The 12,255-nt window shown below is 41.5% G+C and overlaps 1 protein-coding gene across 5 annotated transcripts in view; it reads right to left on the reverse strand.

The window, feature by feature from the left end:
* WDR7 (WD repeat domain 7) overlaps positions 1–12,255 on the reverse strand; it is a 214,968-nt gene that overhangs the window by 115,731 nt on the left and 86,982 nt on the right. The gene's annotated exons all lie outside the window — the stretch shown is intronic.

Here is a 12,255-nt window from a genome sequence, read left to right on the forward strand (position 1 = left end):
GCTAGTGAACGGTGCAACACTGCACTATTCCGGCATCACACCCTCACCAAATTTCTGAACCTTGTGGCTATGAGAAAAACAGGCAATCGTTTCCTTGGTACATCCACTGGGTTCTATTTCCCAGCCCAAGTCTATGTCTGGCAAAGTTTGGAAGCTGATTTGAAGATGGGTATGCTACCTACCAGGGACGCAGGTGGCGCTGTGGGTTAAACCACAGAGCCTAGGACTTGCTGATTGGAAGGTTGGTGGTTCAAATCCCTGGGATGGGGTGAGCTCCCGTTGCTCGGTCCCTGCTCCTGCCAACCTAGCAGTTCGAAAGCACGTCAAAATACAAGTAGATCAATAGGTACCGCTCCGGCGGGAAGGTAAACGGCGTTTCCGTGCGCTGCTCTGGTTTGCCAGAAGCGGCTTAGTCATGCAGGCCACATGACCCAGAAGCTGTACACCGGCTCCCTCGGCCAATAAAGTGAGATGAGCGCCGCAACCCCAGAGTCGGTGACGACTGGACCTAATGGTCAGGGGTCCCTTTACCTTTAGTATGCTACCTACTGGCCCATCATGACATGGGTGTAAATCTTTAGAAAGAAAATAAGGAAGTAAAAGCTACTGGATGCAAAAAGGTTCAGGAGCCCTTCCAAACTGCAGCAGCTGTCCATTGTGCAACAGAGTTCTGTTTTTTTCTTCCAGCAGACAAAAATTCAAAGTTTTGTTCTTGATTTCTCAGGTCTTTTATACAGGCTGGGTGCCAAGATACCTTGGGGATCTCTCTCTCAAATTCCATGACCTTCCACACCAGATGCACTCCTCCAGCACAATGGAATTATCAGTCACAGTGGTGGGGCCTGTTAAGGGCGGCAGCAGTTTCAACAGCAGCTGGCTCACAGCTTTAAACGTTCCCCCCACAATAGATTAAAAAAAGACAGCAGGGGAAAAAGAAAACATTGACCGTAGTTCTTTCTGCTTTCTGGTCTGTAGCACCAGGCTTTGGCAGGGCAACTTTTCCAATCAAATAACGAAATCAACAACTTTGGGCAAGTGGAAAAGGGTTAACTACACCTTGGGCTCTTCTGCTTTGCTGCTCAAATACCAACCAGCTATGTTAGATTAAACATAAGCCAAAATATGCAAGTTATGCAAAACGTCAGAATTAAGAGTGGTACTGACTTCTAATAGACATCTATGGAGCTACAGTGTTTATTGGGGGGAAGGGAGTGGGGTATGTTAATCCATAAGAAGCTGTAACAGTTGAAATTAAGAGGCCTCTATTAGGAAACGAGATAAAAAGAAAAGAGTGCAAATTCTTTCAATATGCAGTAACAGCAGCAAGAGTGTTACTGGCTCAGAAATGGAAACAACAGGAAACACTGACTGTGGAAGAATGGAGAATGAAGCTGTTGGACTATGCGGAGCTGGACAAACTGACAGGAAAGATCAGATACTTAAGAGACCAAAAGTTCATCGAGGACTGGGGAAAATTTGTGGAATATCTGGAACATATAAGTGAGGGACAGATAACGCTAATGGGATTTAAAGAAGCACTGTGAAAGATTAAGAAATATTGTCTAAAGGGAATAGAAAGAAAGATATAAATAATGTCAATATAAAATTAAGAAATGCGTAATTTAAATAATAACTATGGATGATTTACGGAAAAGCTGGTGGAAGTCCTGAAAAGGAATAAGTTGTGAAAATTTGATGTGAAACTAATATGTTTTTTGTTGTTGTTTTTTATGTAAATTAATAAAAAAATCATTTAAAAAAAAGAAATTAAGAGGCCTCGTTTCAAAATAAAGGGTGTCATGAAGACTAAATGCAACAAAAGCAATGGAAAGAAAAGTGAACTGCACTGGCCTTGTTGTGACATTCATAGTGTCATATTTTGATGTAAATCAGTAGTAACTAAATAATAATAATACTAATAATTTTATTATTTGCAGCCCACCCATCTGACTAGGTTGCTCCAATCACGCGGAGTTGTTGTTTATCCAACAAAGATAAAAGCATAATGAAACATCAAATGTTAAAAACTCCCCAATAAAGGGCTGCCTTCAGATGTAATCTAAAAGTTGTGTAGTTATTTATCTCCTTGACATCTGATGGGAGAGTGTTCCATGGGGTGGGTGCCACTATCAAGAAGGCCCTCTGCCTTGTTTCCTATAACTTCATATTTTGCAGTGAGGGAACTGCCAAAAGGTCCTCAGAGCTAGACCTCAGTGTCCAGGATGAACGATGGGGGTAGAGATGCTCCTTCAGGTATATTGGGCTGAGGCTGTTTAGGGCTTTAAAGGTCAGCACCAACACTTTGAATTGTGCTCAGAAATATACTGGAAGCCAGTGTAGATCTTTAGGACCGGTGATATGTGGTCCCGTTGGCTGCCCCAGTCACTAGTCTAGCCACTGCATTCTGGATTAGTTGTAGCCTCATGAAGAGTGCATTGCAGTAGTACAAGCGGGAAATAACCACAGCATGTACCACTCTGGCAAGACAGTGCACAACCAGAAAGGCCGGAACATAATTACATTATCTTTGGAAATAATTTTCTTCTAAAAAGCATTAGCATTTTAAATTTTGTCAAATAAACAATAAATAATGGTATTTACACAAAGGGTAGGATCAAAGAGTAATGGTTAGGGCATCTCCAAAGACCTGGGCAGCCCAAGTGGGATTTTTGACTCCTCTCCTCCTCCTGAGCAGCAGAACCCCATTACAAACTGCCTTGGAAACGTTCAGTTTCAGTAATAATTTGCCATGGGGCTGTAATTGGCCCTCTCTGCTTTTCAGCTGCCCCATCAGTCCATGTGTTCTTCTTCTTGCAGGGGTTCAGCAAATTATTATTATTTTTTGTTTGATTTATCCCTTCCATCCAACTTCAGCCTTGATCTAATCACCTTTTGGGTGTATCCAGATGGGTCTTTTAGAGTGCATGCAGGATTATTTGTGTTCTTGATGCTCCGACATTCAAGATGATTTGCGCCCATTCAAAATGGTCGGCAATATGCCAAAATAAGAATGTAGGCACTCCTATATACTTCCTGTTGTTGCTCATACCAGCATTCATGTGGGGTTGTGTTGTGTTTTGTTTTTTTGCGGAAACAAAGGAATCAGAAAAATCATGAAGTGATTTGACAAAACCATCAGCAATTTTCAAGTAGTCTGTGGGGAGGAAGGTTTGGAAACCAGAGCTCGAGCAACATCATATGTATATTTGCAGTGTTTAATGTGAAATTCTGGACGCGAAAACAGAACGGACGAAAACAGACAATAACCATCGCTATGGTCTACAGAAGCACAAACCCCCAGGATTATATCTGCAATGGAAACAAGTTGGGGGAAACACCTCAGCCCAAACTTTCACTCATCCCTAACATGGATTTCAAAAATAATTCTGAAAACACAGTTTGTCACTGAGACAGGCAAATCATTTTTAAAGCAGCATTAGAAAACCATTTTCCACAACAGACTGTCAACACTAAAAATAAGCTTTGTCAGAGTCACATAAACAAACCAAACTAAATTCAATCTACAATAAAACTTCCTTTTCTTGTGGGAGAGGGAAGTGGGGAGATTACAGATATTACTCCTTTCCCCTGGAATGAAACCAACTTGCCGTACCCTGATAGTTCAACTTTATAAGAAGTTGCAAATAAAGACCCCCTGAATGTGACTTGTAAACTGTCCCGAAATGTGGCAGCCAGATTACTGACTGGGGTTTCATTTAGAACTTGCATAGCCATCATTTAAAAATTGCTGCATTCATTGCCAGCTAGTTTGTGGGTCAAGTTCAAGCTGCTCACATTTGTGTTTATAGCCCGATATGGCTTGGGTCTGAAATATCTGAAACGCCGTACATAAAGTTGTAAATGTTTCTTTAAATCCTGCCAACATGTCCATGCTTTTTTTGTTGTTGTTGTTTCTGCAAGTATGTTGTAAAGGGTTCCATTCTTTTCCAAAGTCACTATTGTCTTTTTCACGCAATTTGTCCGTTAATTTGGCCAATTCTGCATAGTTCATCAGTTTTTCTTGCCATTGTTCTTTAGATGGTATTTCTCCAGTCTTCCAGTTTTGTGCTATTAAGATTCTTGCTGCCACGTTACCGAGATGCTAACCCCTACATCAGGAGTGGGCTTTGGTATTTTTTCATAATACGGTACCCTCAAATGGATTGTCTCAATGCTGCACCGCCTTGGCTCAGTGCTCTGTGTGGGAAAACTGCTGTATCACCCTAAATCCAGGAAGAATCTGATTCCCTGAAACAGTATTCGTGTTTATTAAAATGGTTTTACATTTTCTATAATACCCTAAATTAATACCCTACAACTATCCCTCTAAGGCTTTTCACTCACAGAGAAGTGTGAGCCTCGTAAGGAGCTGAAGAATTGCTTTTCTATGACTTCTCAAAGGGACAGATGTCCAAAGCTCTTTAAGATGTTCATCCTGCTTATCATATAACTGAATTCTTGTTTCAAGTTCATACTGCTATTATTTTCAAATGGCCTATTTTGATGGCATATTAGTCCAATTATTAAAAAGTAAGTAACAGAATTTTGTGTAATAACCAGGAACTCCTGCTTTCCATAAAAAAATAATAGTTGCATTTATGTGAACACCCCCAATCATTTGGCCGCAGAAACATTCCCTTTGGTAGCATGTTGTAAACTTTGCTGATTAAGCTGAATAGAAATAAGCTTTCATCATTAACTTTACGTTCTATACAGAACTAACCTTCATTATAGAAGTAAATTTCAGTACCTTAGCTTTGCATTCTAGCCTATATTGAAATGGAAAGGAGATAACACAACGTGTTGAAAACAGTGTTGGTTTTCTTATTTAGCATCTGAAAAGAGGCAACATTTGCTACGGGTAAGAAAAAAACTAACTACATCAAGTATTTGACATAATAGCCAGGGCAGGATATGGTGGATGGTTTTTCAAGGAGTGATTAAATACAAATTAAAAGCCTCTTTGATCTGTCTAGGACAGGCTTCTGCAAGAGCACATACCAAAATCTATGTTGACAGGATCTGTGGAAGGTTCTCAGGTTTGGTCTAACCTACTTAAATGAAACCCAGCAGGAACTTTGTCCAGAGGCTGACTCCTTTGGCACCATTATTGTCCTGAACAGTGGGGCTGTTGGGCTTGTTTGCTGGGGATGACAGATGGTTTCATTTGTTGCAAACTTCTATTCCTCACCAATTTTTAGGTAGTGGTCTTATGAGAGGGAAGTAATACATGGTTGCACCTGCTATTTTTCACTTAAACAAAACCCAACTTCAACAGAGGGAAGGCAGGGCAAACTGTCAGGTCTGGGCGCAAATCACTAACTATACAATTTTTATGCAAGGTCTAAAAATGCTAGGTGCTATACAAAAAAAAAAGGGGGGGGGGACATGACCTTTCCCTTGGACTGGGAATCAAAATCTTCTTCACTGCAAGCACCAATAAAATGGGTATTTACACAAGATGATGAGGTTTTGCACAAATCAGTTACTTACTATATTGTGAATGATGTGTTAGGGTACCCAATGATCTCCAAACATTAAAAAGGTAACTGGCAGTAAAAAAATTTTTTAAAAGACCCTCAACAGAATATTGCATCTTACTTCCCTGTAATATTTTACTGCTTTTCCAGCTGAATTATGCAGATTCTTGCGAGTCAAGACATTTCTGTGAAATATGTTAAAGAGGTGGTTTTTATTCACTGAGCGCAAATTATTTTAAATATTATGATGCAAATTCAGTTAGACTACTGAAGGTGCGTAAAGAACAGAGGAACTCTGGCATGCCAGCTATTATTTACAGGCAGATCCCTGATTCTGTTACGCAGGCAGCTTCCAACACAGCCATGTCAGAAAAAGGTAGTCATGATCCTAGCTGCGACTCCCATCAGCAAGCAGAATGCAAAATGATATCATGAGGAACAAGAACTGATGTAGCAATGCTGACAGATACCCCCACAGCAACCCTGTCAGCACTGTCACTACACATAGAATCAAAGAAATGCAGAGTTGGAAGGGACCCCAAGGGTCATTTAGTCCAACCCCCTACAATGCACGAATCTCAGCCAAGACGTTTCCCTAAAAATACCCTCTTCTGCCCAGTTTCCTGAAGCATCATGTTATACAGGCAGCTCCCTACTTATGCAGAAGTTAGTTTTTTGGTGCCCTGCGTGCATAAGTGGAAAATTGTGTAAGTAATTAAGTAATGAGGGTATTTTTAGGGAAACGTCTTGGCTGAGATTCGTTTAGCCTGCAGTTGTCACCTTTGTTCACTCACCGTTCTCATAAAAGTGGCTGTAGCAAAATGGTTGCATTCCAGCGTTTTCCATGCTGTCTGCCCCCCCCCCCCCCCGTCCCATTCTTCTATGAATTGAGTTGTGCAGTGAATTGGCATGGCTTGGGGAAAAGGGCTTTGTGGACCAAATTGCTGAGCCTATGGGTGAGAGATTCCCCACCCCGATCCAGAAGTTTTACTTGGAAGGCAACCAAGTAACACAGAACTGGGAAGCCAGGATGACATCACAGGAAATAAGAGCACGTGCTCTCCCACACACGGTGCACAAGCGTTATCTGCCAGGAAAAGCTAACAGGGTCTCTGCCTTTAAAAACCCATTCAGAGGTTAGAAAGTTCCCATGTAAAATCTTTATGGTCACAGGCTCTCAAGGAGACAGCAAGTTCTACTGCAGAAAGGACCCATGAACCCACAGAGATAATGCTTGTGAAAACTGCATGAAACATGTTTGTATCAGTGTTTGTGGGTGCAGACAAGCATTTTGCAAGAAAATGCAAGCCATGCACCCCAATTTGGTAGTGGGAAAACACAACGGAATGGGAAACAGTAAGTGAGGATTTGAACCTCTTCTAACCTCACCCTGGGAAGATGCAACTGGGGCTCAACAAGGCAAAGTCTATCTTTTGGGAGTCCTACCAATAAAAACACTTTTACATGGAAAAAAGGATGGGCAGCTGGAACCTGCAAGTCTCCCATCTCAGAAAGCAACAACCAAACCACACATCCAGATGAGAAGCAGACAAAGGGCTTGTGATGGAGTCTTTGTAGACTTTCGGGTACCTAACACTTTTATTCTGCAACACTCAGCCCTCACGGGGGTTCCGAAGCAGAAATAAGATATATTAAGCTTAATGCAAATATATACCCAGCGAACATCACAGAAAGAAAAAGCTTTTTGTTAGTTGGCTAAAGTGTGGCAAGTAGAAGGCCAAACCTATCTTCTAGGACAGCCTTTCTCAACCTGTGGGTTCCCAGATGTTGTTGAACTACAACTCCCATCACCCCTAGCTAGCAAGGCCAGAGCTCAGGGGTGATGGGAATTGTAGTCCAACAACATCTGGGGAACCACAGGTTGAGAACCGCTGTTCTAGGAGAAGAGACTTCCCAAGGCAGTTCCCAGTCTTGCCAGGGAGTGATGGAGAATACCATGGTAAGTGGTACTGAATACAACACCAAGAGGTCAAAGAGATTCTACAGCACCACACATTGCATGTCTCACCTCTGCAAAGGTCAGCCAGAAGGATAGTCAATTCAGCTTCTGTCCCATAACCAGACTGAAAAACTTCTGGATCGGGGTGGGGAATCTCTCACCCATAGGCTCAGCAATTTGGTCCACAAAGCCCTTTTCCCCAAGCCATGCCAATTCATTGCACAACTCAATTCATAGAAGAATGGGGCGGGGGGGGGGCAGACAGCATGGAAAACGTTGGAATGCAACCATTTTGCTACAGCCACTTTGTCTGGCTGGATTCCAATGAGAACGGTGAGCGAACAAAGGTGACAACTGCAGGCTAAACTGTAAGCAACCCTAGAGTATATATGGTTGGCCACAGAAGTAACCACCTTATCCACATCCTCAGGCTAAAGCAATTGAAATCATTGGAGTGGATAAGAGCAGGCAAAAACTCCATATATATTGCAACCACCACTAAAGGGGAGTCCAAGAACAAATGTGAGTGATTTTATCTACAAAGCACTTCACAAACATGTCACAGTGGGCTGCCAAGCAGTCCATTGTAGCCGTGTCTGGACTAAATCACCACCTAGAAAAACTCTCTGGGACAGCATTGAGTGGATGCAATAGTGGTAGTGAAGTAAGAATGATTTCTTGCCATCACCATCAGTGACTAGGTTTTAAAATGAGCTCTAATTCATGTTTGGGTAGATTGATCAGGAGTTTCTCTGTACTTGTGATCTCTCAGTTGTTGTTTCTTCTGCCCAGTTTCCTGAAGCATCATGTTATACTGGCAGCTCCCTACTTATGCAGAAGTTAGTTTTTTGGCGCCCTGCGTGCATAAGTGGAAAATTGCGTAAGCACCCTCTAAACGCCCCCTCTACTGTACCCAAAATATCCACAACTGGAACTAAAGCTCTGGGGCTGGTTGGAGGGTGCATGGGATAGCGGTGGCGGCGGCTGCTCTACCCCATGCATCAGCTGTTAGGCGGGGAGGCTGAGCAGCTGAGACTGTGCAAACCTACATCTGCAGCCTGTTCAAGCTGGTTGTATTGCTGGAAGAAAAGGTGCAGCAAATAGAAGGTCATCTATCCATACTTCAAGGTATCAGCCAAGATGAGGAATTTCTTGCTAGAGTAAAATGGGCTGTCCCGGATGCAGGTAAGGGGGTGCCCCTAGGAAGGAGGAGGATCACCCACTGCAGGAGATGAATCCATGGTGGAACATGACACCCAAAAGCAGGACTGTCGGGAGCCATGCTGTGTGTGCTTTCTTCCAAGTGCAAGGATTCACGATGTGCCAATTTATATAAAGCCCACTGACCACAACCCCTTCCTTCTGATTCCCATGGATATAAATGATACTGCCAGACCCGGCTTATCCAGAGGACTATGAGATTCTGGGCAGGAAGCTGAGGGGCTTTGGGGGAATGGTGGTTTTTCCATCACTGCTTCCTGTTGAAGTTCATGGCCTAGGAAGAGAGAGGAAGATACTGGAAGTAAACCACTGGCTGTGAGGGTGGTGTCATCAGGAAAGGCTGGGCTTCTTGAACCATGGTCTTTGCTTCTGGTGAAGAAGGATTTCTGGCTGCACCCAAGGGGACTAAAGGAGCTTGGGGGTGTAAATTTATTTTATGCACGTTTATCTAGTATATTTGCTTCAACAAGCACACCCGTGAAATATATACTGTGTATTTACCATTCTAAATTATTTGTACTGTGGGTCAGACATCATAGCCTTGAACAAAAACATGAAGAAATGAAGAAAATATAACTTGTTAAACGCCTTCTTCCACAACAAGACTTTTGCTCCTGGTCCTAATTGCTTCGAGTCTGTTCTTATTCAGGTTCTGAATTAATCCAATTAAGGAGACATAGCAAGCCCACATTAAAACATCAAATCAACATTTTAAAGAGTTAAACACCTCCCCTGAAATCAATGCAGCACTGTAACCTAGCCGACTAAAACAATCCCCATCAGCTCCATCAAAAAGCACAGGTTTCAGATTCTGCTTTTGGTATTAATGCCAACTGAAGAAACAAGATGTACAAAGTGCAAGCAATGTTCCTATCGACACTGCCAAGAATTCCTGTGCTTTGAAAATTTTATATAGACGAGATACAGCAATGTGTGCTCAGCACATTTGGAAATCAGCCTAAAATGGTCTTGGCATGGCAAGCAGCTTAAAAAACTGTTTTTATATCTTCAGCGAGGATTTTTGATACCAGAGCTTCCAATATCAACTCTACCACCTTTGTACTAAGGTTGGAAAATAATCTCTATAGGTCCGCATTTATAAACAAACTTATCCAATGCACTACACAAACTGGAATGTAATTATTCTTGGGATTGTATGCTTCTCTGAATTTTGTGACAGTTGTTTGTGAAAAATAATAATAATACACGGAATGCATACACAGAGATGATATGTATTTAAGTACAAATAGTATGATAAAATGCATATTAAAATACATATTTTATGATAAGGCATGTATTACGTACAAGCTAAGTAGGTCTTTTCATATGGTTTTTAAACTTATCAATTCAGATTACTGCTGAATCAGGATGGAATAGACGTATGAATGAAGCATGTCAAAACTGACACAGACAAGAAATAGACAGATGCATCCATCCCTACTTTGCACCAAAGTGACCCAAGTTCTATAGCTAGAATAAAGTACAAGAGAGTTTATATCCAATATTTTGTGTGTGTGTCAGAGATATAAATTGATTTAAAAGAGGATATGAGGGATTATACTTAAGGGGATTGGGAATAAATGGGTTTCAAGGGCCAGGAAACAGTCATTTCATTTTTTATACATATTATTAAATCATCTTTATGACTGAAAGGCAATCAAGACAAAGTAAAACTTAAACAGAGCCATAAAGCTACAACTGCAACAACGATGACAAATAGTGGCCACGAGTAAAAGTCTAGCAGATTTCTGGGGGCCCAGTACCACTAGATCTGATAAGCAGCATGCACTTCTCAGATAGTGCTAATATAAAATGGCACATGGGCTCACTCATTTGAATGAGCATGCCACATTGGCTATTTCAACATAGCCAATGGTGGAGTCTGAGCTGCCACAGAATTGTTCCATACAAAGAAATGGAACTATACATTTGCATGCACACAATGTAGCATTACGCAGTCCACCATTTTCTTGGGATGGGTAGCAATTTCCTCCAAGCAACCAGAAAGCCAGACCTACTGGCAATGTTTCATAGTTATAAAAGCACAACTGCCCTGGCACATACTGAACATCAAAACTGTGGCAAATAAAGCACCACGGGCTCTTGTGCCGTTTTGATTACCACATACTGAATCAGAATGCACACAGACACAAATAAAATGGACAAGCTAGTTTACATGGCAAGTTGGCGTTCAGCCAATGTTATGCTATGCTAGTTCTAGGACTGTGGAATATGAATCCACAATGATCTCACAAAAAGACTCATTTTCAGCACCCAATATTTGGGCAGATGACCGGGCACAAGCAACCCTCTGTGGATGCTTACTCTGCCCCCTCATTTGAGTTTGTTTTGCTTTTCAGTAAGCTTTTTTGGGTGGGGCGTGCACAGATTCAAGTTCAAGTTGCAACTTGAAGCTCTTTGACACCATTTTGATTTTGCATCCAATAAGCTGGGTAATTTTGGGGAGGAGGGGAGGTAAGGAAGAGATGGCTGGCGCCACAAAACCACCGAGGGCGGTGTTCTCTAGAATGCTAAAAGATAAAAAAATAAAATTGTATAACTGTATACTACATTCTGCACTTGTTTATCCCTGCTACCATTTCCCTCCCCTTTTTCGATTTCCTTATGTGTTAATTTAAACTCCTTGAAGTACCAACTTGTTGGACATATTCTTTATTGGATGATTTGGACGCTGAAGAAAACAGATCAACAATGCTTATAGCAAAAAATTAAGAAAGGGAAGGGCAGAACTTTCCTGTAGAATCCCTCATTCCTGGATCACGCTTTGCTTCCTTTCAAGGAACAAGGCTAAGTGACAGGGCCCTTTGTTGCATAAATATAGAGGCAAGAAATAATATTGCCATTGTTTTGTTTTTTGCCATTTAGTTGCCAACTACAGCTACCAACACCTTCTTAAAGACAGCTGTCTGGTTCATATAACAGCACTGTACAGTTGGCCTTCAGGATACACCTCTATATTTAACAGCAAAGAATTATTCCTAGGTGCCTGTATATGCATTCAGAAAAAGCTAGTGCACTTTCCCTAATTTTATTTTATTTTTTTAAAAAAGCCAGAGCTGGCCAGCAGCCTGATTTTTAAAAATCCCTTTCCCCCCATTTTTATCAGAGTTTGCACATGGGTAGTCATAATTCACAGGTGTGATGTAAAACCCCTGAAATATGAGACATTGCTGTCATTACTCTTGTGAATTACAACTTTTTTCATATGGACTTGTGATCAATTATAAGGGCAATCCATGTAATATATAGAATATATATAATAGTGTGCCACAGTCTAATGTAATTTATTTCCATCTGCGAGGTAGTATCATCCAGCACACCAGAGGCCAAACCTGAAAGTTCATTCTGAAGGTTATTTCTCCACAAAAGGTCTGCTTTGTACCACAGTTATGCCTTCCCTTCCTGTACACATGTCAGAGGCAGGTGCTTTAGTTTTAATAACCAACTTTAGGGTTGCCATATTTCAAAAAGTAAAAACCAGGACACCCCGAATGTTTGTTTGTTTGTTTACAAACCCCCCCAAAACCACAATTTTTCGATTGACTTGCCTAAGATCCAGGACAAAGCACCAGC

The sequence above is a fragment of the Podarcis gaigeae genome, assembly GCF_964106915.1.
Source record: "Podarcis gaigeae genome assembly, chromosome: 11".
Lineage (NCBI taxonomy): Eukaryota > Metazoa > Chordata > Lepidosauria > Squamata > Lacertidae > Podarcis > Podarcis gaigeae.